Below are 27,577 nucleotides of genomic sequence, written 5' to 3'. Positions count from 1 at the left end.
CCGTCTCGTCGATTTCTTAGGCACGCATTCTCAAGATATTCTACCCTTAGCCTTTAATATTTTATCTAACTCCATAGTGACTATATATACCTTTTTCCAAAGAGGGTGACTTGAAGTTGAACATCAAAGCAACACAAGTTTCAAGGATAATATGGGCCACCAAATCACACTGATTGACTAGATGCGGATGAGTTTGAGTAACAAGAAATCCGAATCATACCAAAGATAAGATGCTAAGCTTGAAGCAAAAAGTGGCAATGGAGGCAAGAAATTGATGGCGTCAAAGGAAAGCGATAGCCGATCATAAGAACTCGTCCAACAAAGAAGGCTACTCTCTATTTTCGCACAGTTGCATCTCCCACTTATGAGTGCAATGCCAATTTTTTCAAATTTTACACTCTTTCTTTGCTAGAAAGGGCATTCTAAGCTGCCAACAATGTGTATGAAGAAGAAGCATGATTAACAAGATCACAAAATTTGAAAATTATCGTTCCCCCACCCACCATTCCCTTATTTAGGATGCACATGCAACCTTGTAGAGGCTTTAGTCTCATTATAGCAAAGAAACTGGGGCAGATTTTTTAGCAGCGAGGTTGAGTATGCTCGAAAGGGACATCATGCCATGGAGTAATATACAAAAACTTCCTAAAGATCGGGGCAATTTTTTAAAATAAAATTCCAGAGTCATGCAAGGAAAAGGACTTGTGGCTAGAGCTAAAGCTTTGATGTTCGACATAGTCAGCCCTTCACAAAACTTAAATCAATTTCGCTTCCATGTCAACAAGTCTCGTGCGTTAGAGCCCTCTAGATAAAGTTATTCTCGTCCATCCATTTTGCGAATGTTTTCTAGTTTAGGGCTCCTTCTTTAACCATATCTATGGATTAATCTATCTAATCAATATATTTTAATATTTTAAGTGCATTTATTGTTATGAAGAAATGTGCTAACACTTATTTTGTTTTGAAATTTTTTTAGTTTTATTTAAAGGTTGTGTCTAGCATTGAACACTGTTTTGGCTGCGAATCTGCTAAAGGACGGGCTAATACTAGACCGTTTTAAAGAAAATTCAGTACCGGTATGAGACTATTGCAATCATAGAATAATGGCACCAAGGCGAAGACGTGGTGCAAAAGGAAAGTGTTGGTCAATTTGGGAAGCACTTTCAGTCTTCTTCAAATACAACCTCCACCAAAATATTTGCTTAAACCATATCTCCTTACCCAAACTCCTACTTATACAATCTCTCCACAAAATGCCATAACCTGCAATCCCAATCAGTCATCGATGATTCCTAATACCACAATTCCTACACCACAACTCCATTTGAGGAGGACAAGCAAAACCAACTAGCTGTATGCTGCGTATTAAGAGACTTGAAAAAATCAACACAGCAGATTTGCCGCTGAAAATTTGGGAAAAAGAACTCTGTGATTTGAAGAAAGCCATTCGAGAAAGAATTGCAATCACGAAATATCAAAGTCTAAACGATATGAAGACTTATTCCTGCAGCCAGATGTGGAACTCCCAACCAGGGTACCAGATGCCAAAGTTTAATACTTTCAACGGGAAGGGCAATCCATTGCTCATTCTAAAGGACTACTGTAGCAGATTACTTGTATCGGACAGCATGAGGCCATTCGAATTGAAATTAATTTATTCAAAGCTTATCAGGACCTGCACTTGTTTGGCACCCAAAACAAGATTTAGCAAATGGCGCTCGTGGGATGATATGGCTCACGATTTTGTAAGGCAATATGAGTTCAACTTGGGGGTCGATCCAGACATGCATAGCTTGTACAAAAATAAAGAAAATGCCACATGAAATCGTTTTAGGATTATGCAATCGGTGGAAAGTTGAAGCTTCGAAGGTGCACCCTCCGCCTATCCTGAGAAAGAGTTGAATATCAATCTTCATTGACATTCAAAATGGCATATATTATGAAAAGATGGCTACTGGAATGTGCGCAATTTCTCAGACTTGATTAGAGTCGGGGAATTCTAGAAGCGGCATTCAAAGAAGGAAAGGTTACCATGCAAACTATCAATCATGCTTTAACACCAGAGATGCTAGAAAGTTGGAATAGGTAAAGAGAAGGAAAAATGCCTCAGTTATCATGACTATGCATCAACCCCAATGCCATCAACGATCACACAAGCTCTTGCAAAATCATGCCATCTCTAATGCCCGTAACATGCATCTCCAGCCTCCTCGACAACAAAGCATTCAACATCGACATCTGTCAAGCACAAGTCGCTTCTCCGCCAATTAAAAGAAAGGAAGCCACGCAACTTCACACCTTCGACTGAATCAATCTCTAGCATATTCGCTCGATTGAATGCCTCAGGAATTATGCAACCAAGAAAAGGAAGTATTTTCAACCCTTCGCATCCATTAATTCGACCTGTTCCAAGTTTTGTGCTTATCATTCAAACGCCAAAGGTCATGATACAGAAGAATGCCTGCATTAAAACATAAATAATTCAGAATTTAATTGATTCTAACAAACTGCGAGTGCACCTACCAGTTGGAACAAATATCTCAAAAATGCAATTTAGCTGCAGCACTAAGCAATATACCGAGCGTGGTTGGGCGTCACGAAAAAAGAACGTCGTTTGGACTAGTTCACCTTGCATTGCTGGCATTATCATTGTGCAACTATCATCATATGAGTAGCTATTTTTTTGTAATCATAGCCTTGCTTTTGTAATGAACTACGTTCTAACCTGATTCCGTTTAAGAGGGGATACGTAGGCCAGCCTATGGGTTCGGTCTCATCAATAATAAAATCCATTTTACCCAAAAGCCAAAACCGGGGGCAGATTTTGGCAGAAGGATCCTCATCATTCGACAAAGCAGAAAATTGAAATCTCGAGCTCACTAGTTTATTACAAGCACAACAACAAATTCCAGATGCCATGGCAAACAAGTTTGCAGATTCAAAGCCAAACTTTGACGTTTAATGCAAGGCAATCACTTTATTTTATACTAACTGAATTTACTTTGAGTAATGCAGGGGCATATTTTAGGCTATTCTCGAACATTACATGTTGTTGCAAAGCTCAGCATCAAGTCAAAAGTCGCAAAGTTCATGCAAAGCAAGGATGAAACCAAAGCAGCGCAAATCAAACTTTGAAACTTATAATTTTTTCTTTGAGTGCAGGAATTTATTAATAGCAAAACTTCATTTTGAAGCTCCAACAACTGTTATAAGCATTGCACCAGGAATTTTTTTACTACAAAGGCATTGCAATTCAAGTGCTCTGGACGCGCACCATTCGCTATTGCAAAATCGTCGCACCAAGCTCTCTGCATTACACCATCAATATGTGTTTTACTTCGAAGAAATAATACCAAGCTCTTTACACCGCATTTACGAATTCCAAGACTACAAATCAAGCATCGTACAAGCTTCTGCACCGCACCAATATTTGAAATGCAAATCAAGAGCCATGCATCTAGGTTCGTCCACTTAATAATAGGACAAAAGGTCGTCGCACCTTGATAATAGGATATAAGGTAGTCCGCCCTGATAATAGGACATGAGTAGTCAGTCTGATTACTGGGCCATGAGGTACCCCGCTTACCAGGTCTCATTATCAACGGGTTGAGATTAATATGGAGCACGCAGGCCTTCAAGATTGGATCCTACATGCCTAATCTAAATAGGTACAGTAAGGTAGTCTTGCCTGATTAATAGGACATATTATGGTATTCCACCTAGTAGGATTAATGCAGGAGCCGTCAAAGAACTAGCGACGTCCATCTAGTGTCATTTGTTATTAATTATAGTGCCGCCTCGATTAATTCCGGCCCACATAAGCGCTTGATATCCACATTAGATAATGAGGATATTATACGGTTGTCCTGCACTGAACAACAGGACACTTAAGCACATATTCACTGCTTTCCAATTAATTTATTTCGACCTAAGATGTCATGTTTTAATGTCATTACTAAGATGCATCATTATTATAAATCATTGCAAAGCACTTTATAAACTGCAATGTTATTGTTGAAATTATCATTAGCGTAAGGTACATTTTATTTAAATTATTTTGGACGACTAGGCCGCATTGTATAAGTAAACTCCCAAAAGGTTCATTTTCATAAGATTACTTTACAGCACATTGTATTTCAATATTTACTCTACTGACGGAATTTTGCCTTGCAGGAAATATAGTGCAACATGGCGATCAAAGCCGAGGCTATCACAAATTATATTTCCGAAACTCATAGTTTTATTTGTGTGCAGGAATATAACTAATAAACTTCAGCATGCAAATGCTCAATAATTATATGGCATCGCTACTTGAATATTTTCCTCTGTAAAGGCACTGTATCAAGCTTTCCGCACCATGGATATTCGCTCCTGCGACCAAGATCTTTGCATCACACCTTGAAATATTGTTATTATAAACTCTGGCATCGGAATCAAGCTTTTGTACCATATCAAGCTCTTTGCACCGCATCAAATATCAATGTTGTAATTATAGATCAAGCACTACAGTGTGAGGCTTGTCCTCACCCTCAAAACAGGATATATTGGGTCTATCCGCCCTCAAATAGGGATAATAGTCGGGTCTATCCGCGCTCAAATTAGGATATATTGGGTCTATCCGCCTCAATAGGTATATCGGGTGTCACGACCCGAATTTTTCCACCTTCGGGAGTCGTGATGGCGCCTACTTTAGGAGCTAGGCAAGCCAGATTATTTATTACCATCTTTTACCAAACCCTCGACTTAATTAAACAACGAAAACATTTAATAGAAAAGCCGGAAGTCTTAAATATAAATAAACTTGATTAGCAATGCGGAAGTTCGATACAACTGCTACCCAAGAACTGGAGTCACAAACTTCACGAACGTCTAGAGAATGCTAAATACAATGTCTGAACAAAAACATAGTTTTTGTTTGTTCCGGTAGCAAAGGATAAGCAAACTAAAGTAAAGATAGAAGAAACTTCGGCCCTGCAAACGTCAAGCAAAGGCTACCTCGGTGTCTCTGGACTGAAGTCAGCTCCCCGATCTACTATTGCTTGTCTCAAAAAAGCTGCTCCGGCTCCCGTGATCTTGTGCAAAAAGATGCACAGAGTGTTAGGCATCAGCAACAACCGACCACCAATGTGCTGGTAAGTGCCTGGGCCTAACCCCGTGCGAAGTAGTGACGAGGCTAGACCGGACTACCAAAACAAACCTGTTGCAGGTTTCATATAGATGTATGCAATATAAAGGTATACGGAAATTTAACAGTCAAGGGGGAGGGGAGCATGCTGTAGGGCTGTAACAGTTCAGGGTATAAAATCCATAAATAAGGAATGAAATTAGTACAACTACATATCAACGAGAGTAGAAAAATCAACAGTTGCACAGCACCATCCTTCGTGCTTTTACTCTGCGTTATCACAAAAACAATTCATATAAAGTGCACGACATCAACCTTTCGTGCTTTCCTCACATAAACACTCATATCATGGCACGGGAATGTTCTCTTCGTGCATCAAATCAAAATAGCACGGATTTCCCTCAGTGCATTAATTAATCATAAGACAGGCACAGGAATGTTCCTTTCGTTAGGCATTAATAAATAAACATGGCCACGGAATGTTGCATTCGTGCATTAACATATTCTCACACAAATGCGTGCCACGGCATCAACCTTCGTGCTTTATCACTCTTCCTCACCCCAAGCAACAATCACACCAAATGGGGCGAGAGGGATAGAGCCAACAGTAATAGAAGTCCGCGCAAGGGAAAACACAAGTATAACAGTTAAAATCCCGGCAAGTGGAACAAACAACAATGACTTTCCCATCCCGCAAGGGAGGTAATCAATATACAAATATAGCCCGGCAAGGGAATAATCACATTTCTTTCTCTTTCTTTCATTTCTTACTCAATATATTACTTTATCCATTCAAGCCACACTCCAATTTAGGTTCACAAATCATAATTCTTTCTCAATACTCTTCACATTAATACGGAAATCATCAATTAACAAAGGAAGAGTCACAACAAAATTAGAATAGCAACAAATAAGGACTCACGGTCATGCTAGGACACCAAATGTATGATACTCGTTCACCATGCCAATTTACACCGTAACTCGACAATTAGCAATAGCAAACAATACTCTTAATCCTATTCCTTCTCAATCCAAAGTTAGATCAAACACTTACCTCAACTTTTCACGGCTAAATCAATCCACATAACCGCCGGGGCGTGGGGGGGACTTCCTTTCGATTCGGCTCAACTCAATCAAAATTTATGAAATAACAACTTTATAATATTCAATAAAGCTAAACAAGATCAAACTCCAATATTAGGTTCGCCAACCTTTCTTCCAAAAATTCCCAAAATCGACTGCCCCGGGCCCGCTTGGTCGAAACACGCAGGTTCGGACCAAATTCATATCACCCATTCCCCCACGAGCCCGGATAATACAATTTTTTTTTCCCAAATTCGACCCCAAACGAGTCTAATCAAAGAAAATTGAAAGCCCTAACTCTACCCATTTCCCCCAATTTCAACCGCCAAGATTGAATGATTTGAGGCTTAGACTCACTAATTAATATGGAAAAATGAAGGAAATAGGTGGGAAAATTACTAACCCAAATGGTCTTGAAGAATTGGGGGCTTCAAATGGACTCTTTAGAGCTTGGGGAGGAAGAGAGTTGTGAGAAATTTGAATGAAACCCGTATGTTTTGATTCTGGAAACTTAAAAATATAATGGGTTGTTTGTCTATCGCATTTGCGGACAGTGGGTGTCGCGTTCGCGATGGGCAACTGGGAGTGCATTCGCGTTCGCGATGGGGATATCGGAACTCCCAGGAAGAAGGAAGCTGGGCGGGGGTCCAAAATTCGTTTATACGCGAACGCCGTGAAGGACATGCGCAACGCGATAGGAAGACTGTAAAGGTACGCGTCCGGCGAGTTGTCGAGTGCGAAACGCGAAGAGAAATTTTCGGGATTCAAGAACTTGGCTTACGCGATCGCGATAGTAAGGGCACGCGAACGCGAAGAAGAGGTTCAGGCTTGTCTGCGAACGCGAAGAGGAACATTGCGAACGCGAAAGAGGAATCTCCTTGTGTAAAAATTGCAGAAAATCTGATTATCTTCCCAAGTCCAAAACTACTCCCGAACACCTCCGAGAAAACAACTCCCGAGCCGTCGGGTCTTCCTAACCAAACACATTCATAACTCAAGCAACATCCTACGAACTTAACCGTGCGATAAAAATCACAAAATAACATCAAAATTGAGGAATCAAACCTCAAAATCTCACTTTTTCATCAAACTTCATAAAATTTCATTTTTTTTTGATATTTAGGTCCGAACACGTCAAACGACGTTCCGATTTCGATACCAAAATTTCAGCAGGTAAAAGCTTAAAACCACATATAAAGACCTGTACCGGGCGCCAGAACCAAAAATACGGGCCCGATACCAACACTTTCTAAGCCATTTTCATTTAAATTTCCATTATAAATTTCAGAAAAACCAATTTTCTTTTATAAATCATATTTCTCGGGCTTCTAGACAACTCGGAAATTCGACTCCGGGCATACGCCGAGTCTCATATTTTTCTACGGACCCTCCATATCACGGGTCCGGGTTCCGTTTACCGCAAAATGTTGACCAAAGTCAACTTATAATCATATTAATACCAAAATTTCATCATTTTTCAACAAAAAGAATTCATATTTAAGCTTTCCAGTATGCGCCCCGGACTGCGCACGCAAATTGAGGCAACTAAAAATGGAGGTTTTGTCAAGGCCTTCGGAAGCACTCGGAATGAATGAGAAAGAGGTGATGACCTTGGGTCGTCACATTCTCCACCTCTTAAAACAACCGTTCGTCCTCGAAGAACGGCATTAAAAGAAAAGAAGTACCCGAGTCGGGAAAAAGATGAGGGATAACGGCTCCGCAGTCAGACTCGGACTCCTTCAGTTGTATGCCTCAGGAGCTGACTCTCTCCATGAACACGCACTGAAGAAAACTCTCGACCTCAACTGTCGAACCTGCCCGATCTAGAATAGCCAGCCGACTCCTCCTCATAAGACAGATCTTGTCCAACTAGACAAGTCTGAAACTCTAACACGTTGGGCTGGATTCGCCGTGATACACTATCCGAAGCCATGGACACATGAAAAACTGGATGCACGGCTGACAAAGCTAGGCGCAAGGAAAGGCCTACAAGCCACCTCTCCCCACGTCTGAGAATCTCAAATGGGCCAAAATGAACCTAAGGGCTAAAGCTTGCCCTTCTTTCCAAATCTCATCACGCCCTTCATAGGCGACACTCGGATAATACTCGCTCACCAACCCATGAAAGGCCACATCTCGGACTTGCGATCTGCATAACTCTTCTTCCTGGACTGAGCTGTCCGAGCCTAGTCCTGAAGATCTGGACCTTGTCAAGGCTTCTCCTGAACTAGATCATGTACCAATAACCGAGCCTCTCCCGGCTCAAACCACCACCGGAGATTGACACCGCCCTACATACAACGCTTCATAAGGAGCCATCTGAAATGTTGAACTGGTAGCTGGTTGTTGTAGGCAAACTCCGCTAAAGGCAAGAACTGATTCCACGAACCTCCAAAGTTCAATACACAAGCTCGGAGAATATCCTCCAATATTTGAATAAGTCCGCTACGGAACTGTCCGTCCGTCTGAGGATGGAATGCTGTGCTCAACTCAACCTGGGTGCCCAACTCTCGCTGACTGCTCTCCAGAAGCGCCGAGGTAAAACTGTTGTACCTCGGTCCGGAAATGAATAGATCTGGCACCCCATGAAGGCGAACAATTCTCCCTAATATTAGATCTCACTAACCTCTCGGATGAATAAGTGGTTGCACAGGAACAAAATGCGCTGGACTTGGTCAGCCAAAAAAAAACAAAAAAAAAAAAAAAAAAAAAAAAAAAAAAAAAAAAAAAAAAAAATTTTAAAAGCCAATGACCCAAATCGGCAAATCAAACTTCTTCCGGGTCAAACGGTGAGTCAGCAACAAATCCATAGTAATCCTTCCCACTTCCACTCGATGGAGCTCCAATCATCTGAAACAGTGCCACCAGGGCGCTCTGATGCCTCGTAACTGTAACCTGCTGACAGTGTTCAAACATCGAGGCCTACATATGCAACAATATCTTTCTTCATTCTGCACCACCAATAGTCTGCCTCAGATCCTGATACATCTTTACGCGCCCGGCGTGAATAGAATACCGGGAGCTATGGGCCTCCGCTTTAAGTCAACTCTCGAATCCCATCAACATTGGGCACCAAAACGCCGCCTGAGTCTAAGACACCATCAAATCATCTAAGGTCACCTTCTTTGCAACCCCCACGCTTGGCACCCGTGTCTTTTCAGGACACACAAATGGGGATCTCAAAACTGTCGATCACGGATACGCTCCAGATAATGAAAGAACGAGCAACCGTGCAGCTAAACTTGTTAGTCCTCAAGAGATATCAACCTCACAATCGATTGCCAAAGCCTGAACATCCAAGCAAGCGGCACTCTGGCTGGCTGGGATATAAGCAAGACTACCCATGTGGCAGACTTCCTACTCCAATGCATCGGGCCACCACAAATTGCCTTCCCCGGTGGTACAAGAGAAATTCGAGATATGTAGGCAACTCAAAATTGGGTACAAGCCAAAACTTTCCTATAACCTCTTTCTACCCACAATCTTTAAAATATTCGTACAAGATAAATCCTTTCAAACCCGTACCTGTGGTCGGAACAAAATTGGCTACTATGTCAATTTTTTTGCCCGAAAACTCTTACATCGTCTTCGGTTAAAGAGGGGCAGCTGTTGACATCCAATTTTGTCCTTGTTTCCTCTAATTAGTTTCCTTAAGCTTATAATACATCAAATATTTTATTTTTCAATACAATTTTCTATTTACTACACTATTGTTATTATTATTATTATTACTTTATTACTACTACTACTATTAGAACTATTATTATTGAGATTACTATTACAATTACTATTCTTGTCGCTAGAATTATTAGTATTACTGATTGTTATTGTTAATATTATTATCATATTAGATGGTGTAATAAAGTAGTGCAAGAGTAGACTATAGGAAATACTCTTTAATATACTCTAATTAAACAAATAAACAAAAGGTTTTTCAATTGTTATATGAAAAGGCCTCTGATTTATTAAAATATAAATGATTGTCGACTTGAGCTCAACTAAGAGCAGAAATTATACTTTGTGCCAGCACCAAAATCCACACATAGATTTGGATTGTTTTATGCTAATTAAAAATTGTAGTATCATTTAATGTTTTCTTTTCCCTTTGAATATATATATATATATATATATATATATATATATATATATATACTAACAACAATAATGTTGTTGTTATTATTATTATTATTATCATTATTATTTACTTAATATTAATATAATACATTTGAGAGCTAATTAAAATAAATTTAGGAGCCCAAAGAAATACTAGGAAGAAAGGAACTGTCCAACTCTCAGCCCACTTATTATTTCTCATTCTTTAGTTTAAAGCCCAATTCTTGAAATTCTAATTATAATACATAATCAGCTAGGGTTTATTTTGTCCAAATCAACCGCTATCTCCACCCTCTCTCTTCTTCTTTTCCCTTTTCCAGTAAAACGCCAACCTCTCTATGCCATGGCCAGACTTTGTGTCTCCATTTTTTTTAGCATAAAATCTGTCCTCCCCTGCTCCCATTTGGCGTATCTCAACTCTTCAAGATGATCTTTCTACTCTTATGCTCAAAGACGCAGCAAATCGCGTTTGCTTCAGTGAGATTTCATCATTTCGGATACGACCTGAACAAATCACGTGAGGGCTTCAACGTTCGGATTCATGCAGACTCTAACTCGATTCTGAATCCCTAATTTTAAAATCTCGCTCAGAAACTAGAACCCTAATTTTACTACCAGACTTTGTGGCTATTTTCAGCACCTTTTGGACCCGCCGCTTTATATTCTTTTCCTCGCCATGCTTCTCTCATTTTTTATTCATTAGAATCGCACTCTAAGAGCTCGTTTTTGTCCAGCCTCTATTGGTTTTGTTTCACCATAACAGAGGTATCGTCGTGCTCGTCTTGGAGTTTGACAGTCATTCGAGGTTGCGGAGTAGAGGCCGGGATAGCAGACCTTGACGCGACCCCAGTTCCTGCGCCCAAAAAGGTCGGTGATCTTTCTTTTAGCTTGATATTTGTGATTCTGAAATTTTGGATCAATTCATGCTTTCTTCCGAGCTTTAGTTCTGTCTTTGTTTTGCACTTTTATACGTGATTGGACTCCATGAAAATAGGTACTTAATATGCCTCTTGGTTGATGGTTAACATTCTGTCTTCATTGCTTTTTAAAAGAAATTACGTGTTAAATATAGTTGTCAGTTCATTTTGGAAAGCATGTATTAAGATCTTTGTCTTGCCTATTTACAGAAGAATCTATGTTTTAGCTGTTGTTCAAGAAGTAAAATTTATTTGTTTGTTCATAAATAAAGTTTGTTGATGGGTTTGGACTATCCAAAGTTTATGTGCCTTAAAACATTTATGATAATTGAGAACGAATAGAGAATGCACCACGTAACGAACATACACTTTAGATCTTGATTGTATTCTATCCAGGTTTTAAGTAGGTATAACTTGTTAGCATGATCGAATGCGTAAAATCCCTTTTAAATGTTAAAATCGGCTCCCTAAGAATTTTCCCCTTTTAAAGGATATCTTGAGATAGTATTAGTCAAATGATCATTTATGATTATCTGTTTCAAGTATTGTACGTTCTAAGTGTGATTATAAAGATACTTCTATGTACGTTAGAAAATATGATTTTAGGGCGTAATTCCATGACTAGTTCATCGTCGAAGACTTAACGTGTATACTTGATTGTATGAAGTGGTGTTTGCCTGTAATATCAGATGCCTATAAGATCATGAATGGTTCTATACATATAGGAATCTGCTAAAAAATAGTATCTTGTGATGTAGCTGCCTCAGGTTTGCTCTATGAGCTTTCATGGTCTAAATTCTACTCTAAGAATATTTGACCGGCTACGGAAAAATAGCTCATTAAGATGCTTGTGTTTTCTGTTGTATTCTCAATATTTTCTTTATGTATAGAAATCATATCCATAGGGATCCCATCCTTTACAATTAATTGTTAGAATAGAACTGCTAATGTGAAGAAACTTTCATATCACCATTCATAAACACACCTGTAGCTGAAAGGAATAATCTATTAGATAGTATAACTTAGAAGATGCCACTTCTAGTTTTTTTAAGTCCATAGCTTCCGTTCTTGCTCAAAACTTAGCAACTAGCCTAACGTTTAGCAATGACCTTATCTGGATAGATATAGTGTATTTGTATTAGTATGTTATTCTGTGATTAACATTCCATGTATCTTGGTATATACTCTTTGTCTATCTTCTCTTGTAGCAAGAATGTGTTTTATCCTTCTAATTTCCTTTTTTTTATTTCCTTGCATATACATCTTGGAGCAAATGGAGTCTTAATTCGAGATTCTTGCAATGGAATCTCAAAATGAGACCCGACACCCATACCCGAGCATGGAGTCAATACATATTTCCACATCCTTAGAGTGCATCGGATAGCAGGAAAACAAGCGAAACGCTTGGGGGCGCCTATGGCGTCTTGCTTTATTTTTGTTCTTTTACATTCGTTTTATTTGACTTCTTGACGACGGTTGATTTTTGTGTGTGTGTTTTTGCCTATCTCATGTTAGCATGAGTTTGATAATAAGGGTCTCTACCTCAACTAGTAAATAGATTATTTATTTTATCATATAGTTACTTACCTCGATTTTTAAGACTTTAAAGTGGTAGTTTAATAATTTCACTAATATTTATAATGACGTTTCTTCAGAAATCTCATCAAGCCCATTTTCTAACGTGGCTGAGTGGATATTTTTGTTGTGAACCTAAGATGTTAAAATGCAGTTGAATATTCTATCTTAAGTGAACTATAAACTAACGTTCTTTTATGAAACTTGGAGTAATTCCAGTTTAAATCATTTTATGAGATAGACTAATTATGAAACTTGAATTAATTCCAGTTTAAAACATTTTATGAAATTAACATTTGTGTAGGTTCATTAACTATTCATCATTTATCTTGATCCTATTAATTAACCTAAGTTTGATCGGTTAACCGTAATTACGGATCATATAGGGTGCCTAACAATCTTCCCTATAGGATTAATTAGAACCCTTACCCATAATCTTAAGGTTAAGCGGACTGTAAAAATAGAGTTAACTTTAATCATTGTTTAGTAAATTGGTGTCCTAATTCACCATTAAAATAATTAGGTGGTGACTCTTTTAACTAATTAAACCTTCAAATTTACCAATATGTTATACTCTAATTTGACCCATGTTAAAAAGGAGTATAACAGCTTGGCGACTCTGCTGGGGATACTAGGTTCTAAACCATAACACACTTAGGTTAATAATAAATTTCATTTGTTTGTTCGTAATTGTATATGCTTATTTGAATTGCCTTGTGTGATAATTTCTTATAAATAAATTGTTTATCTATACTTATTGCTTTATAAGTTGTTATTCCCATTTCACTTCCTCCACTTCTGGAAAATTCACACAAAGCACACACCTAGCGGTTACGTGGTTTGCGGCCGTGCACTTTTCAAAAAAATACCTTTTAGGGAAAAGTTCGTGGGTAAGTCGATCAGCGGTGCAATCGACAGTCACGGACCTTCCACTCTCAAGTTGTCCGCTTGAAAGAAGATTAGTCTAGAAAAATCCACTCTTAGTCTGCCTACGATAGAGCTAAACCAAAACCCTTTTAAGATCATGCATCATTCTAACCTTAGGTGGTTTAATATCCGAGGTGTATTAAATCAATTAGTTAACCTTACCTAAATGTCCAAGTGGGTTTTCAACCCCAAGTAACACCTTATCATATATGTGTGCATTATTTGAAGGGTTAATATGCCAATTATGTGGACAATTTGCTCTAAATTATATTAAATCCTAGGTAAATGAGCATGACTTACTTTCTATGATATGTATAAAAAATTTTAATTGACATAATCAGGCGAAACAACGGAAAGTTTAGATATGACAAAACATATTTTATTATACTTTCTTTTAATCTTTTGATAAAAGTATACTTCCTTTTGACCAAAAACGAAGACGTTTTAAGCAGTTATACTTTATTTATCGTTTTTTCAAAATATAGAAATATTTAATTAATTTATAGCAATGGAATGATACATAATGGCATATTTATCTTCCAAATAACACGTTAGGCCTACCTCTGGCACAAAGAGGCCGCCACGTATTAGGACGCGCTGTTATTTGCTCTTTGGAATGTGTCATATGCTTTGCTTGCCTACTTGCTTACTTGCTATGTTACTTACTCGACTTTATTATTTTTACTAACATTAGCTATTGTTTTCCAGAATAAGGAAGTACTATCCAACTTGCTTATATCTTTATTTAAATATATACTTTTATTTGTGCATATATTTTTTCTTTTGCTTATTTTTATATCATTTTCCTGAATTAATAATAATAATCACCAATCATTCCGCGCATAACGACTCTAGAGCGCCATTTTGTATTTATTTAGGCTCAAATTTCTTTTAGGTCTACTGCAATTCTTAGAATATAATTAAGATGTCCTTTTAGTCTTTGGACATGATCTTATATTTTTATAAGGTAGGATGTTTTGCCCGCAAATCTCTCTAACAAACTTGAGTCGTCATGATATTTTTCGATATCGTGCCTTAAACTAGCCTTAAAGATTTTCTTTAAACAACAATGAGTATTTTACTCCCTATATCAAGATATCATTCCTACTTATTTAAAAATTGGCGTAATCTTTCATAATTAGGTGATATATTTTGGTCCATCTATGAGAATTATCTAAATTTTCTAGTTATTTTTTTTAGTCCTTTTATTAAAATATGGTTACACGTTTTTTAAAATAATGCCACTCGTGCCTCACATAATTTTATACCTTCAATTCTTCCATGTCTTTCTACACAGGCCTAAACTTCTATCTCCAATAATATAGAAATAAATAGGTTTCATAAAATATATTTAGTATTTTACCTATGTCTTAGAATTTTTATCTTCGTGCCAATTCTCATTTACAAGTTGGTAGATGTCCAAACTTGCACAATCTACCAAGCAATAGAAGGCCACTATTTGGTCAATTTGCATCGACAAATTATTTCTAATATTTTTACCTATTCAATTCAAATGTCTGCATCGTCTTATTTCGGGTCGTCGAGATTAATCTTTACGCACCCATTAATTCTATGTTTTGGCACATGAGTCGAGGTATTATCCCATAAGTCTCAAAACGGTTGGCACCGTATTCCCAGGCCTCGACAATTTTACGATTTGCTAAAGCAAAAAAAAAATATATATAGATTTTAGATTCCTTTCATTGACTACCATATCCTTATCAATTATTTTGATCCTGAGCTTGTCTATATCCAAATATCAACAAATTATTTTCTAATATCAAAATCACACATCTTTGGCCTCTCTTAAACATTGTAATACTACAAGATCCGATCTCGTCGATTTCTTAGGCACGCATTCTCAAATATTCTACCCTTAGCCTTTAATATTTATCTACTCCATAGTGACTATATATACCTTTTTCCAAAGAGGTTGACTTGAGTTGAACATCAAAGCAACACAAGTTCAAGGACAATATGGCCAACCAAATCACAGTGATTGACCTAGATGCGGATGAGTTTGAGTACAAGAAATCTGAATCATACCAAGATAAGACTGCTAAGCTTGAAGCAAAAGTGGCAATGGAGCAAGAAATTGATGGCGTCAAGGAAGCGATAGCCGATCTTAAGAACTCGTCCAACAAAGAAGGCTACTCTCTATTTCGTACAGTTGCATCTCCCACTTATGAGTGCAATGCCCAATTTTTTTAAATTTGCACTCTTTCTTGCTAGAAAGGGCATTCTAAGCTGCCAACAATGTGTATGAAGAAGAAGCATGATTAACAAGATCACAAAATTTGAAAGATTATCGTTCCCCACCCACCTTCCCTTATTTAGGATGCACATGCAACCTATGTAAGGCTTAGTCTCATTATAGCAAAGAAACTGGGGCAGATTTTTAGCACGCAGGTTGAGTATGCTCGAAAGGGACATCATGCCATGGAGTAATAATCAAAGACTTCCTAAAGATCGGGGCAATTTTTTTAAAATAAAATTCCAGAGTCATGCAAGGAAAAGGACTTGTGCTAGAGCTAAAGCTTTGATGTTCGACATAAGTCAGCCCTTCACAAAACTTTAAATCAATTCGCTTCCATGTCAACAAGTCTCGTGCGTTAGAGCCCTCTAGATAACAAGTTATTCTCGTCCATCCATTTTGCAAATGTTTCTAGTTTAGGGCTCCTTCTTAACCATATCATGGATTAATCTATCTAATCATATATTTTAATATTTTAGTGCATTTATTTGTTATGAAGAATGTGCTAACACTTTATTTTGTTTTGAAATTTTTTTAGTTTTCTTTAAAGGTTGTCTAGCATTGAACACTGTTTTGGCTGCGAATCTGCATAAAGGACGGGCTATAATGACAGACCGTTTTGAAGAATTCAGTACCGGTATGAGACTATTGCAATCACAGAATGATGGCACCAAGGCGAACGTGGTGCAAAGGAAAGTGTTGGTCAATTTGGGAAGCACTTTCAGTCTTCTTCCAAATACAACCTCCACCCAAAATATTTGCTTAACCATATCTCCTTACCCAACTTCTCTCCACAAATGCCAATAACCTGCAATCCCAATCAAGTCATGATGATTCCTAATACCCAACTTCCTACAACCACAACTCCATTTGAGGAGGACAAGCAAAACCAACTAGCTGCATGCTCGTATAAGAGACTTGAAAAATCAACACAGCGGATTTGCCGTGAAAATTTGGAAAAAGAACTCTGTGATTTGAAGAATGCCATTGGAGAAGAATTGCAATCACGAAATTATCAAAGTCTACGATATGAAGACTTATGCCTGCAGCCAGATGTGGAACTCCCACCAGGGTACCAGGTGCCGAAGTTTAATACTTTCAATGGGAAGGGCAATCCCATTGCTCATTTAAAGGACTACTGTAGCAGATTACTTGGTATCGGACACAATGAGGCCATTCGAATGAAATTATTTATTCAAAGCTTATCAGGACCTGCACTTGTTTGGTACACAAAACAAGATTTTAGCAAATGGCACACGTGGGACAATATGGCTCACGATTTTGTAAAGCAATATGAGTTCAACCTTGGAGTCGATCCAGACATGCATAACCTGTACAAAATAGAGAAAATGCCACATGAATCTTTTCAGGATTATGCAATCCGGTGGAGAGTTGAAGCTTCGAAGGTGCATCCTCCGCTATCCGAGAAAGAGTTGATATCAATCTTCATTGACATTCAAAATGGCATATATTATGAAAAGCTGGCTACTGCGAATGTGCGCAATTTCTCAGACTTGATTAGGGTCGGGGAATTCCTAGAAAGCGGCATCAAAGAAGGAAAGGTTACCATGCAAACTATCAATCATGCTTTACAACCAGAGATGCTAGAAAGTTGGAAAGGTAAAGAGAAGGAAAATGCCTCAGTTATCATGACCATGCATCAACCCCAACGCCATCATGATCACCAGCTCTTGCAAAATCATGCCATCTCTAATGCCCGTAACATGCATCTCCAGCCTCCTCGCCAACAAAGCATTCAACATCAACATCGTCAAGCACAAGTCGCTTCTCGCCAATTAAAGAAAAGGAAGCCACGCAACTTCACACCTTTGACTGAATCAATCTCTAGCATATTCGCTCGATTGAATGCCTCAGGAATTATGCAACCAAGAAAAGGAAGTATTTTCAACCCTTCGCATCCATTATTCGACCCTTCCAAGTTTTGTGCTTATCATTCAAACGCCCAAGGTCATGATACAGAAGAATGCCTAGCATTAAAACATAATATTCAGAATTTAATTGATTCTAACAAACTGCGAGTGCACCTACCAGTTGGAACAAATATCTCAAATGCAATTAGCTGCAGCACAAGCAATATACCGAGCGTGGTTGGGCGTCCGAAAAAGAAACGTCGTTTGGACTAGTTCACCTTGCATTGCTGGCATTATCATTGTGCAACTATCATCATATGAGTAGCTATTTTTTGTAATCATGCCTTGCTTTTGTAATGAACTACGTTCTAACCTGATTCCCGTTTAAGAGGGGATACGTAGGCAGCCCTATGGGTTCGGTCTCATCATAATAAAATCCTATTTACCCAAAAGCCAAAACCGGGGCAGATTTTGCAGAAGGATCCTCATCATTCGACAAAGCAGAAATTGAAATCTCGAGCTACATAGTTATTACAAGCACAACAACAAATTCCAGAATGCCATGGCAACAAGTTGCAGATTCAAAGCCAAACTTTGACGTTTAATGCAAGGCAATCACTTTATTTTATACTAACGAATTTACTTTGAGTAATGCAGGGGCATATTTTAGCTATTCTCGAACATTACATGTTGTTGCAAAGCTCAGCATCAAGTCAAAAGTCGCAAAGTTCATGCAAAGCAAAGGATGAAACCAAGCAAGCGCAAATCAAACTTTGAAACTTATAATTTTTCTTTGAGTGCAGGAATTTATTAATAGCAAAACTTCATTTTGAAGCTCCAACAACTGTTATAGCATTGCACCAGGAATTTCTTTACTACAAAGGCATTGCATCAAGTGCTCTGGACCGCACCATTCGCTATTGCAAAATCGTCGCACCAAGCTCTCTGCATTACACCATCAATATGTGTTACTTCGAAGAAATAATACCAAGCTCTTTACACCGCATTACGAATTCCAAGACTACAAATCAAGCATCGTACCAAGCTTCTGCACCGCACCAATATTTGAAATTGCAAATCAAGAGCCATGCATCTAGGTTCGTCCACCTAATAATAGGACAAAAAGGTCGTCCACCTGATAATAGGATATAAGGTAGTCCGCCTGATAATAGGACATGAGTTAGTCCGCCTGATTAACTGGACATGAGGTAGTCCGTCTGATTAATTGGACACGAGGTAGTCCGCCTAATTAATAGGACATAAGGTAGTCTGCCTGATTAATAGGACATAAGGTATTCCGCCTGATAATAGGACATGAGGGAGTCCACCTGATTAATAGGACATTAGGTTGTCCGCCTGATTAATTGGACACAAGGTTGTCCACCTGATAATAGGATATTAAGGTTGTCCGCCTGAACAACAGGACACTTTAGCACATATTCACATGCTTTCCATTAATTTATTTCGACCTAGATGTCATGTTTTAATGTCATTACTAAGATGCATCATTATTATAAATCATTGCAAAGCACATTTATAAACTGCATGTTATTGTTGAAAATTATCATTAGCGTAAGGCTACATTTTATTTAATTATTTTGGCCGACTAGGCCGCATTGTATAAGTAAACTCCCAAAAGGTGTCATTTTCATAAGATTACTTTACAGCACATTGTATTTCAATATTTACTCTACTGACGAATTTGCCTTGCAGGAAATATAGTGCAACATGGCGATCAAGCCGAGCTATCACAAATTATATTTCGAAACTCATAGTTTTATTTGTGTGCAGGAATATACTAATAAACTTCAGCATGCAAATGCTCAAATTAATTATTGGCATCGCTCCTTGAATATTTTCCTCTGTAAAGGCACTGTATCAAGCTTTCCGCACCATGGATATTCGCTCCTGCACCAAGATCTTTGCATCACACCTTGAATATTGTTATTATAACTCTGGCATCGGATCAAGCTTTTTGTACCATATCAAGCTCTTTGCACCGCATCATATCAATGTTTGTAATTATAGATCAAGCACTACATGTGAGGCTTGTCCACCCTCAAACAGGATATATTGGGTCTATCCGCCCTCAAATAGGATATATCGGGTCTATCCGCGCTCAAATAGGATATATTGGGTCTATCCGCCCTCAATAGGATATATCGGGTGTCACGACCCGAATTTTCCACCTTCGGGAGTCGTGATGGCGCCTACTATTAGGAGCTAGGCAAGCCAATTATTTATTACCTCTTTTACCAAACCTCGACATTAATTAAACAACGAAACATTTAATAGAAAAGCGGAAGTCTTAAATATAAATAAACTGATAGCAATGCGGAAGTTCGATACAACTCTACCCAAGAACTGGAGTCACAAACTCACGAACGTCTAGAGAATGCTAAATACAATGTCTGAACAAAAACATAGTTTTGTTTGTTCCGGTACAAAGGATAACAAACTAAAGTAAAGATAGAAGAAACTTCGGGCCTGCAAACGTCAGCAAGGCTACCTCGGTGTCTCTGGACTGAAGTCAGCTCCCGAATCTACTATTGCTGTCCAAAAGCTGCTCCGGCTCCGTGATCTGTGCAAAAAGATGCACAGAGTGTAGCATCAGCACAACCGACCCCATGTGCTGGTAAGTGCCTGGCCTAACCCCGGCGAAGTAGTGACGAGGCTAGACCGGACTACCAAACAAACCTGTGCAGTTCAATATAGATGTATGCAATATAAAGGTATACGGAAATTAAACAGTCAAGGGGGAGGGGAGCATGCTGTAGGGCTGTAACAGTTCAGGTATAAAATCAATAAATAAGGAATGAAATAGTACAACTACAATATCAACGAGAGTAGAAAATCAACAGTTGCACAGCACCATCCTTCGTGCTTTTACTCTCGTTATCACCAAAACAATCATATAAAGTGCACGACATCAACCTTCGTGCTTTTCCTCACATAAACACTCATATCATGGCACGGAATGTTCCTTCGTGCATTCATAATCAAAATATGGCACGGAATGTTCCTTCGTGCATTAATAATCAAAACATGGCACGGAATGTTCCTTCGTGCATTAATAATCAAAACATGGCACGGAATGTTCATTCGTGCATTAACATATTCTCAACACAAATCGTGCACGGCATCAACCTTCGTGCTTTATCACTCTTCCTCACCCAAGCAACAATCACAACCAATGGGGCGAGGGGATAGACAACAGTAATAGAAGTCCCGGCAAGGGAAACACAAGTAAACAGTTAAATCCCGGCAAGGGAACAACAACAATGACTTTCACATCCCGGCAAGGGAGGTAATCAATATACAAATATAGCCCGGCAAGGGAATAATCACATTTCTTTCTCTTTCTTTCATTTCTTACTCAATAATTACTTTATCATTCAAGCCACACTCCAATTAGTTCACAAATCATAATTCTTTCTCATACTCTTCACATTATACGGAAATCATCAATTACACAAGGAAGAGTCACAACAAAATTAGAATAAGCACAAATAAGGACTCACGGTCATGCTAGACACCAATGTATAGATACTCGTCACCATGCCAATACACCGTACTCGACAATTAGCAATTAGCAAACAATACTCTAATCCTATTCCCTCAATCCAAAGTTAGATCAAACACTTACCTCAACTTTCACGGCTAAATCAATCCACAACGACCGCCTTCCCTTTCGAATTCGGCTCCAACTCAATCAAATTTATGAAATAACAACTTTATAATATCAATAATAGCTAAACAAATCAAACTCAATATAGGTTCCCAACCTTTCTTCCAAAAATTCCAAAATCGACCCCGGGCCCGCTTGGTCGAAACACGAGGTTCGGACCAAATTCATATCACCCATTCCCCCACGAGCCCGGATATACAATTTATTTTCAAATTCGACCCCAAAACGAGGTCTAAATCAAAGAAAATTGAAAAGCCCTAACTCTACCCATTTCCCCCCAATTTCAACCCCAGATTACATGATTTAGGCTTAGAAACTCACTAATTAATGAGAGAAAATGAAGGAAATAGGTGGGAAATTACTAACCCAAATGGTCTTGAAGAATGGGGGCTTCAATGGACTTCTAGAGCTTGGGGAGGAAGAGAGTTCGTGAGAAATTTGAATGAAACCCGTATGTTTTGATTCTGGAAACTTAAAAATATAACTGGGTGTTTTGTTCTATGCATTTGCGACAGTGGTGTCGCGTTCGCGATGGGCAACTGGGCAGTGCATCGCGTTCGCGATGGGGATGATGCGAACGCGAAGAAGGAAGCTGGCGGGGGGTCCAAAATTCGTTATACGCGAACGCGTGAAGGACATGCGAACGCGATGAGGAAGACTGTAAAGGTACGCGTTCGCGAGTTGTCGAGTGCGAACGCGAAGAGGAAATTTCTGGGATTCAGAACTTGGCTTACGCGATCGCGATGTAAGGGACGCGAACGCGAAGAAGAGGGGGTTCAAGGCTGTGCGAACGCGAGAGGACATTGCGAACGCGAAGAAGGAATCTCCTGTGTAAAAATTGCAGAAAATCTGATATCTTCCCAAGTCCAAAACTACCCCGAACACCTCCGAAAACACTCCCGAGCCGTCGGGGCTCCTAACCAAACACATTCACTAACTCAACAACATCCTACGAACTTAACCGTGCGATAAAATCACCAAAATAACATCAAAAATGAGAATCAAACCTCAAAATCATCACTTTTCATCAAACTTCATAAACTTTCAAATTTTATGATATTTAGGTCCGAAACACGTCAAACGACGTCCGATTTCAACCAAATTTCACAATTTCACAGGAAGAGGCTTAAACCACATATAAGACCTGTACGGGCCGCCAGAACCAAAATACGGGCCCGATACCAAACACTTTCTTAAGCCCTTTTTCATTTTAATTTCATTTATAAATTTTCAGAAAACAATTTCTTTTATAAAATCATTTCTCGGGCTCTAGACCTCGGAATTCCGACTCCGGGCATAACGCCCGAGTCTCATATTTTATCTACGGACCCTCCAATCAACGGGTCCGGGTCCGTTTACCCAAAATGTTGACCAAAGTCAATTTAATCATATTTAATACGCAAAATTCATCATTTTTCACCAGAATTCATATTTAAGCTTTCCAGCTATGCGCCCGGACTGCGGCACTGCAAATTGAGGCAACTAAAATGAGGTTTTCAAGGCGCTCGGAAGCACGGAATGAATGAGAAAAAGGTGATGACCCTTTGGGTGCGTCACATTCTCACCTCTAAAACAACCGTTCGTCCTCGAAGCGGATAAAAAGATAAGAAGTAACCGGCGAGTCGGGAAAAAAGATGAGGATAACGGCTCAGCATGTCAGACTCGGACTCCCAGGTTGATGCCTCAGGAGGCTGACTTCTCCACTGAAACACTTGAGTGTCTAGAGGTCATAGAAGGCTCTTCTCCGTCTGTCTGTTAACAGTGAAGGAAACTCTTTCGACGTACTGTCGAACCTTGCCGATTCTTAGAATAGCCATTGACGACTCGTGACTACCCCTCTCTCCATATAGGCAGGACCTCCTTTTATGTCGCTAAGGGTTTCTAGCAAGCAGTCCGGTGCAGATAATCTAACACGTTGGGCTGGAGTCGCCGTGATATCCCCGCAGTTTTTCGAATATTGTGTCGATCTCGAAGTCGGCAATGGAGCATACGATCAACTGGAAAAGACTGGGATTGCACGAGAACTGCAGCAAGCTTACGGCCGCGCCGAAAGGTAATTTAAGCTCTGCTATATCACGAACGAACATCGTCTCCTACACAATTTCGGTCGGAACAAGGAATCGTAGATCTCCTTAATAGAATAGTGAAGGAGGGGAGGTTCCACGAGTTTTGGCTAAATTACTCAGGGCTTAAGGACTGGTCTTCTTTCCAAAGTCTCGCATCAGCTGGCCCCGATCACGTATAGGCGAGTGAGGTCGCAACAATAGAAAGGGTTTCACGTCTAATTCAAGTGAACCGTTGTCTGCACAGTCACTCGGAGAAGGTAACGATCCTGAGAAAGGCATCACACACCATCTATTGTGTGGAGCATGAGCTCCGTTCGAGGATTCCGCATGACATATACTGCGGTAGTCTCTGCTCCTTGTAGATCCTTCGATGTCTGTCCTGAATTTCCGCGCTTCGGGTAGCGTTCTCTATCTGAATGATTTCTATTCGGGGACGTCGATTGTCTGACGCCGAGTAGCTGGTCTCGCTTAACTTATATAGAGTAGTGGTGGAATGACTGCTGAACGCCGGGTTCACATAACCGAGCCTTCCTCCCGGTCTTCTCAACATCCACCCTCATCTTCTCCGGTAGATTTGACACCCTGCTACCATTACTATACAGCTTCATATAGGAGCCATCTGAATTGTTGAACTGCGTAGCTGTTGTTGTATTCCGAGGCCACAGAGCCATGTTCCGCTAGAACAGGAAACTAAGTTCGAGCGAACACCTCCAGAAGTCAATAAGCTCATTGATCATTAGCTTCCGGTAGATTATATCCTGCCCATAATATTGAATAGTTCCCTCGGGATTCGTCTTCGTTATCTGAGGAATAGGAATGCTGTTGCATCAGTATAGCTCAACCTGGGTGTGGCGTCAAATTTTGTCTCTGCTGACACGCTGTCTACAGAATGCGCGGAGGTAGACTCCTGTGTATCCGTCGGTACCGTAAATGACTAGATAGATGTTGGCACGCGATTGGACCCATGAAGGGATACAATCGTCTAAATATTAGATCTCAGCTACCTCTCGGATGAAATAAGGTGGTTGAACAGGATACTATATGCGGCTGAACTTGGTCAGCACACTAGGTTCAACAATGACTCAATCGCGTATTCTAAATTCTTCGTGGATCAACGGGTAGTTCAGCTAACAATATCCAGGAGTAGTAATAGTACCATTACCACACTTCAACTGCGAAGGAGCTCAATCCTCTGAAACAGTTCTTCACGGCAGGCAATACTGAATGCTGCTCGTACTTTAATCCTGCTGAGAGTTCAACATTTCGAGCCACATATGCAACATATCTTCTTCATTCTGCACCCCAATAGTGCTGCCTCAGTAATTCTCTTGGATACATCTTTAGGTGCCCCGGGTGAAGCTAAGCATACCGGGAGCCTTGCGGCCTCCGCTAAGGATCTATAACTCTCCGAATCCGCATCACCATTGGTACAACAAACTCTTGCCCCATTGCATGTCGTCATAGGATCACCATCTCATCTTAGGTCTACCTTTTTGGGCACACCCACGCTGCAATTCCGTGTCTTTCAGGAGCATACACAAATGGGATCATCAACTGTCGATCACGGATGACGCTCCAATAATGAAGAACGAGCAACGTGCAAGCTAATTTTCTTGCTGATACCATCTCTAGAATATCGAAACCGTCAGCTATAAATCGAGGCCAAAGCCTTGAACATCGAAAGCAAGCGCATTGGCTGGCTGGAGATAGTAAGCAGACATACACATGCTGCCGCAGACTTCCTAACTCAAGGTGCAATCGCGCCCGGACACGATTGGCCTTTCTCCGGTGGATACTTAATGATAGATTTAAATATCATAATCTTATCAGTAAAAAACTCCAACCACACTGCCTACTGCCTTCAATATTCAACTCTTGCCTTTTGCTTTGATCTGAGTAACTGAAGACTCCTTGTGATCAGTGTACACTCACATGTCGTTCACACCATAAATGATATTATGTCCTCCAAATTTTCAAAGCATGAACAATGGCTGCTCTCAACTCTAGATCATGACCTGGATAATCTTCTCAATTGGATTTCTTCAACTGTCTCTGCAAGCATAGGTTCTTAGTGACTTCTAAGCATTCCTGCATCAATAATGCACCGAGCTTAATATCTTGGTATAAGCATCAATCAATATGACTATTAATAAGGCCCTGAACTGTGGGCATTTAAACCTAATTACGCCCGGTGCGCGTGTATTGTCATTGAGCTGTCATTGAGTCTTCGGTGATAAGCTCGCCTCGACACTCATCTGAGCGGCATCTGAAACTGGGCACCCTTCTGGGTCAATGCTGGTTCAGTGAGCGGTTGCTGGACAGTATAGATGAAAAGGACACCTACTACGAATTCCGAACGTAGTTAGCTTCTGCACCCCAAAAACTCCGATCTCTGTGGCTGAGGATGCTGGTTCGACCCGAGGGCGCCAGCTCTTGCACTGGCGGTCAATCTTCTTTTCGGGGTCCAGCTGAAATTTATCTCCTCTACTGGAGGTACAGAACGTTGACCCAGGAATGCTCGACGACTCACGAGAACTCACACTTCGAGAACATAGCATATATGACTATCCTTCAGAGTCTGAAGAAACCACTCTGGGTGCTGTAGGCAGTGCGTTGCTCTCCTGACTGCGGGAGTATAATTCAGAATAGTCATCAATAACACTATGACCACGCATGTCCATATAAGGCCTGAAGCACTCGGTTCAGTGCAACTTCCACATGCGCTGGGGCATTTGGGTAAGTTATCGTCACTCCAATTTAACCACTGACCACCACACTCATATGCCCAGATGACACAAGTTGCGTGAACTGCGCCGTCTTAGGACATCGGATGCTTCGCTATTTATCCTCACGGCTGTGGTGCTAGCCATATTATTCGTAGTCTATAATTTTGAAAAACACCTTGCATCCCCCGTGAAGGCTGGTTCGAACAAAATCCGTTTTCATCCTCGCAGGGTGGGATACTTGTTTCTTTATCGTCACTTGTTCATCTGCCGGTAATCAATGACATCCTTGCATCGAACCATCCTTTTTTCTTCACAAATACACCGGCGGCACCCCAAGGCGAGACGATGGTCTAATGAAACCCTTCTCAAGCAAATAACTGCAACTGTTATCCTTTAACTCTTTCAACTGCTGGCGGGGTCCATGCGATACGGCGGGGAATGGAAATGGGCTGAGTGTCGGAGCAAGATCAAATACAAAAAATGCAATAATCCCTGGTTCGGGCGGCATACCCGGCAGTCCTGAAGGGAAAACCTCGGGGAAGCTTCCGAACTATTAGGAACAGAAATCAATAGAACGGGACCTCTGCGCTGGAAATTCGCGAACATACGGCCAGATAAGAACTAAACACCCCTTCTCGACCATGGCCCGTCGAGCTTCACATATGAAATAACTCTGCGGGTGGTAATCCTGGGGGTCCTCTCCACTGCAAACGGGAAAATCTAGGCAATCCAAGGTCACGATTCTTGGCGTGACAATCCAAGATAGCATGTTATACGGGGAGCAACCAATCCATCCCTAACATAAACATCGAAATCCACGCATGTTCTAAGAGCAATAAAATAAACACGGGTCTAAGACCCTCAACACTACCACACAGGAACGATGCACTCGTCGACCACTATAGAATCACCCACCAAGTTGTAGATACATAAACAGGAAATTACTCAAGCAACACTAGGCAATGGAACCATAATATGGTGCAAAATAGGACGACACATACGAATACGTGGACCCAGGGTCAAATGGCACTGAAGGATCTATCACAGACCAGAATAGTCCTGTAATAACTGCATTTGAAGACTCATGCTTTCTGGCCTGGCTGGAAGAGCATAACACGGGGCTGGGTCCCACCTCCTGAACGACATCTCTGAATGGTCGGCTGGCTGGCTGGCCTCTACCACTCTGGCGGTCTGAGCTGCCACCTCTATGACCCTACCTAGCACCTCTATGA

Source organism: Nicotiana attenuata, chromosome 8 (genome assembly GCF_001879085.1).
Source record: "Nicotiana attenuata strain UT chromosome 8, NIATTr2, whole genome shotgun sequence".
In the NCBI taxonomy this organism is placed as follows: domain Eukaryota; kingdom Viridiplantae; phylum Streptophyta; class Magnoliopsida; order Solanales; family Solanaceae; genus Nicotiana; species Nicotiana attenuata.
The sequence above is the reverse complement of the archived record's forward strand: the minus strand, read 5'-3'. Positions refer to the sequence as shown.